The sequence below is a fragment of the Eptatretus burgeri genome, chromosome 2, assembly GCF_056783735.1.
Source record: "Eptatretus burgeri isolate ZD-2024b chromosome 2, Ebu_testis_v1, whole genome shotgun sequence".
Classification (NCBI taxonomy): Eukaryota; Metazoa; Chordata; class Myxini; order Myxiniformes; family Myxinidae; genus Eptatretus; species Eptatretus burgeri.
In genome coordinates this window covers 131,922,882-131,927,881 of record NC_140962.1, presented here as the reverse complement: position 1 = coordinate 131,927,881, position 5,000 = coordinate 131,922,882, and the positions used below count along the sequence as shown (strand labels likewise).

Below are 5,000 nucleotides of genomic sequence, written 5' to 3'. Positions count from 1 at the left end.
TTTTTATTAGCAGACAGGATGGTGCGTTTCTTACTCAACTGTTATTTTTGTGGATGTGTGCCCATGACATACTGGTGGCCTCTCTGGCACTTGGAGAGGGTGACCGAGCCTGGCCCTTGTTGACAAATTTTCCAATCAACATTACTCGTACCAGGTGTCACGCATGAATGGTGCGGAGGAGAGTCCATCAAACCTAACCATTTACTTTTAGCTCTAGACAATGCAACAAACCCTGCTATGGCTAGAACGATCCCAATGACCCATTTTTCCCGACCTGGCACACTGTTCCATTCTATTAAACCTGGGCAAGGCCCTTATTTGTCTTTTTCCATTTGGTGGTGCCAGGCATAATGCGCTGGCTGGGGGGGGGGGGGGAGAGTGACTACTACTAGGCCTCTTTGCTGCTTCCAATCGGGGGTGGAGGACACCCAGCGACCTCGGGGTTCACCTGACTCTTTAGTCATTCATTCCACAGTGCCGCACACCCAGTCCACAACACCATCCAACACCTTTCACATTTATGTGAAAGCAAAAACACACATGTCCCTCGGATACCACTTGGTCATCAAATTTAACTGGTATACTTTTTCATCAAACCCCAATTAATTTGTCACTACGTCCGTCGTCCGCTGGCCTCCTCCATACTGCCCTAATCGTTTATTTCCAACAATTTAAACAAAACATCAAAATCTCTTCACCAGCCCCATGGAACCTCTGCATGGTTCCAACCAGGCATTTCAGTCTTTCCTCAAAAAAGCCACTCTTTGTCATCCACTTGTTTCAGGTGTGTTTAACGCTCTGCTTGTAATGTCTCCACCACTTTTGTCCAATAATCACCCAAATCCACTCGTGCCATTCTTATCCCTTCTATCATCTCTCAATTTGCAATCGCTCTCGATGTAATTTTCAATCAAGATTTTTACATCCCAATATGGCCTGCTTCTTTGGCTCATTGGAAGGGGAGTGAGGGAACGAATCCCTCATTACCCATTACATGACCCCGCCGCCTTTCCGCCACGGCTCAAAGGGGTCACGTCTCAATTGGGGTTGTGGTCCACCTCCCCCTCTTCTCCAGGGTTCGCCGAAATCAGGCAAACCCCAATCAGGGGAGCGGCCTCCCCCTCTTCTCTCTAACTCCTTGAATACAGATAAACCCCACTCAGCTCGCCAACCCCCTCCTGTCCTTAGAGAGGTTTGAAGACCAAGTGACACATGCCAGTGCCGCTTGCTACTCATCTGCACTCCACCCCAAAGTTCCTGCGAGGCTGATAGAGAAATTAAAATCCCATTTCTAAAGCCTGCTCCTGGATGCAGCGCCTCTAACTCTGAAAGAACCCACGCTTAGTTGTCCATTATGGTTTTTGTCCCCTGTGTCAAGTTCTGTCCTGGTGGCATTTCTATTTCCCCTTGCACCTCGAACCTATTTCCTACGTCGCCACTCATTCCATGCTTAGGACTCCCACACACAGCAGGCTGCACACATTCCATAGTTATGTGTTGACCTTCCACACATTCAACCTTGCCTGTGTACTGACTAACTGCCTCGCACTCCAGGGATAGATTCCCGAACGCCACGTGAGTACCCACAAACGTTTTGGCCTCGGCAGCGCACACCGGTGCTGTAGTCTGAAGTGTGGGCTCACAGCATTCAGTCACAGGCATTCCACAAACACATTGAGGGGTCACGCATACGTGCACCCCATCGGACAGAATCTTCATTAACATAAAATTCAATTCCTACCTTAATCTCATCGTCCGCACCATGTATCCATGTGCCCACGTACCTGCTTCGTTCCAGAGTCACCTCGGTCCGGTCGCTTCTCTCCAGCAGGTTGCTCATCATCGATTTGCCACACTCCTCTGGGGCTGTCAGCTCCACATGCTGGACCTGCTCAAAATGCGTTTCATTCGTCAACAACCCCGTATGCTCCCTCAATGTCTCCAACACCAGGGTTTGCTCCAATTGTTGTTTCTTCCGACAAGTGATGTCAATCAAGTCCCGCACCACTAACATTCCTCTCTGCGGTGGTGTCACACAACCCACACTATTGTGCAGTCCGACTTCCTGGCTCCATTTTCCTTGCCATTTGAGTCGTACTTCCTCTCTGAGCCTTTTTTTGTTGTTTGTTATCTTTCCAGAGTTTTTCCATCTCCGCGCACTCCAACTTTGCACTCTCTCTCCTTTAGTTGGTCAGTTTCAAATTCATGTTCTTTTTGTTTCCTGTCCCACCGTCTCTCTTGTTCTTCCTTCTCCAATCTCGTCGTTTCCTTCAATTGGTTGATTTCCCTTTCCTGCTTAATTCCTTGTTCTTTCACCATCTCTGCGTACTCCAACCTTGCTCTCTCCTTTAGTTGGTCAATTTCAAATTCATGTTCCTTTTTTTTCTTCTCCCACTGTCTCTCTTGTTCCTCATTCTCCAATCTCGTCGTTTCCTTCAATTTATTGATTTCCCTTTCCTGCTTCATTCGTTGTTCTTTCACCATCTCCACGCACTCCAACCTTGCTTTGGCTTCTAACTGTTTGATCTGAACAGTGTGGTTTCTTAAACTTTCATTCTCCGTTCTCATTCTTTCCTCACTTAACATTCTCAGCTCATTTCGTAATTCCCTCTTTTTGTTTTGGTGTTTCTGTGACTCAGAAGCTTTTCCCCATAATTCCTTTCTCGTCTCCGCACCTCTTTTGCATGCTTCCTCCCTCATGTCGTCCATTCTCTTACCATATTCCTTCAGTTGTTCCAGATATTTCTCTCCTCTTTTTAGGCTTTCTCTTATCTGATTGCCTGATCTTACCTCTTGCTTCAGTTGTTCCGATTCCAAATCGTGTTCCCGTTTTTCCTTTTCTAGCTTTGTTTTCCATTCTTCCTCCAAGCTCTTCCTATCCCAGTAGTTACTAATTTGCTCTTCCTCTATTCTTCTGTTCAGTTCGCTCTTCTCCTGTTCCAACTTATGGGTACTCCACTCTACTTTCCTCATTTCTCCCTGTAGTTCCTCGAACTGTCTTGACTTTCCCAACAATTCTTCCTTCAGTTGTTTCAATTCCAAATCGTGTTCCTGTTTTTCCTCTTCCAGCTTTGTTTTCCATTCTTCTTCCAAGTTCTCCCTATCCCGGGAGTTACTAATTTGCTCTTTCTCCATTCTTTTGTTCAGTTCGCTCTTCTCATGTTCCAACAACCCACGAAAATACTCTACTTTAATAATTTATCCACGTAGTTCCACGCCTGTGTTGGCCAAGTCCTTTTCCAGCCGCCAAATTCGTTCCTGTGCATCGGCCAATTGTTGTGACTCCCCGTGCACATAATTTCCCTGAACCTCGTCCGCCTGCCGTAATGCCTCGTCCAATTTAATTTGCAACTCTTCTATGTAATTCCCATCACACTTCACCTGTTCCAAGGTATCCGCCAATTGTGCATGAATCTCATCAATGTACGCATTGGTGTCCTGATTCATTTGCCATGGCGCATACCGTGTCCACGTGGTTTGAACCGGTGGGCGGGAGCCTTTTCTTCGTGCTGTGCGGTTCGTTGCACTATTTTTAGTAACCCTCTCCCGCTTCGTCTCGCGCTGAGGTGGAGCCGCGCCACCATTTTTCTTTATAATTTAGAAGTTTTACACCCAATCCGCTCAAAATAAAATCAAAGCAAATTTGGAATTTGTGAGCGAGGTATTTTTTTTCTCTTCGCGCTTCTCGTAATGAATGTTTGAGGTGCGAACGACACCAGATGTTGTGAATCGGCAGAATTCTCGGGTTACGCGCCTCAGATCACGATACGAAAATACACCTGTGCCTTGCCAGCTGGAGGAATAGACCTCGGTTACAGACTGGTTTTGTCAGAGACCGAGCAAATTCTGCCAGTCTGTAACCATTTTGGTTTTATATACCAATCAAGCGAATAGTTTCTCAGCGCGGCACAAACAAACCCAAAGCGGCAAATTCATACGAATCAGCCAGATTTATTGGAGACACATCGGGGAACACAACACAAGCAAAGCATTCATGACAATGTTATAATCAATCTATAACCCGTTCTTAACTAGGGAGCTACGGATTAGGGGTTTCGAAGGGGACCCTAACGAGATAAACCTTAGACAACATGCAGACAAGACACGGACAGCATGCAGACAAGACAGAATATCTGGTGATGCCTCATTGACGAGAGGAAAATGTCAAAGGCACGAATGCAGCTCGTGACAAGCCGATGTCAATGGATTCGGGCACCCAGCTCGAGCACGCTGCGTGGCAAAATGGCGCTTGTCCTCCTTTTGTCGCACCGCCCACGCACGCAGCCTCAGCGCGTGCAGCCCACGTAAGGTCGTCGGCACAAGAGTGAAAGATCTATGGTGTGCTCCAGCTGGCTTTCCACAAGGTCCAGTATACAAGTCCGGGCCTGGCCTGTTCACCAGGTTACACAAAATCGGGCTGTTGGGCTCCGCAGGCAGATCGATGGGACCACAAAACGTGTCGGGCCGTGCCGTGAGCAAAGACAGTCAGAGGCTCCGTCACTGGACTCTGGATGAACCTGTTGATGTCCTCCTCATAAAAGTCGACCGCCGACTCTCCTCCTGCAGTCCCTCCTGCCTCTTTCACGAAGCAGATCGCAGACAGACAACCAGCCCTGACACAGCAGATCACGACTCTCACTAGTCGCTTCTTCCCTGCCTTCCCAGGGCTCACTCTTCTCACGAAAGCTGATCCCAGACTCGACTCAAGCAGCCTCTCATCCAGCAGAAGGCAGACTCTCACTGTCGTTTCTCATCCAGCAGAAGGCAGACTCGACAAAGCAGGCAGTCGCTCTTACTGCCGATCGCCCGTATCGTGGCTCAGGCAGTTCCTCTTACTGCCGATCCGGTGCTCTCAGTCCCACCTTCGCCTTTTTAGCGCTCGCTTCTCTGGGCCACACCCTCTCAGCTGACTTGGTGGGGCCTCATCCGGAGAAGGGAAGGAAGAAGAAGAACCTTTCGGTACACCAACACCGCACGAACAATGAACAGCCTGCAACACC

At 48.3% G+C, this 5,000-nt stretch overlaps 1 protein-coding gene and 1 pseudogene across 1 annotated transcript in view; both read right to left on the bottom strand.

The window, feature by feature from the left end:
• The window catches only part of LOC147033166 (inactive carboxypeptidase-like protein X2), a 101,463-nt gene that overhangs the window by 42,393 nt on the left and 54,070 nt on the right, over window positions 1-5,000 (bottom strand). The gene's annotated exons all lie outside the window — the stretch shown is intronic.
• On the bottom strand, window positions 327-3,273 carry LOC147033167 (uncharacterized; annotated as a pseudogene).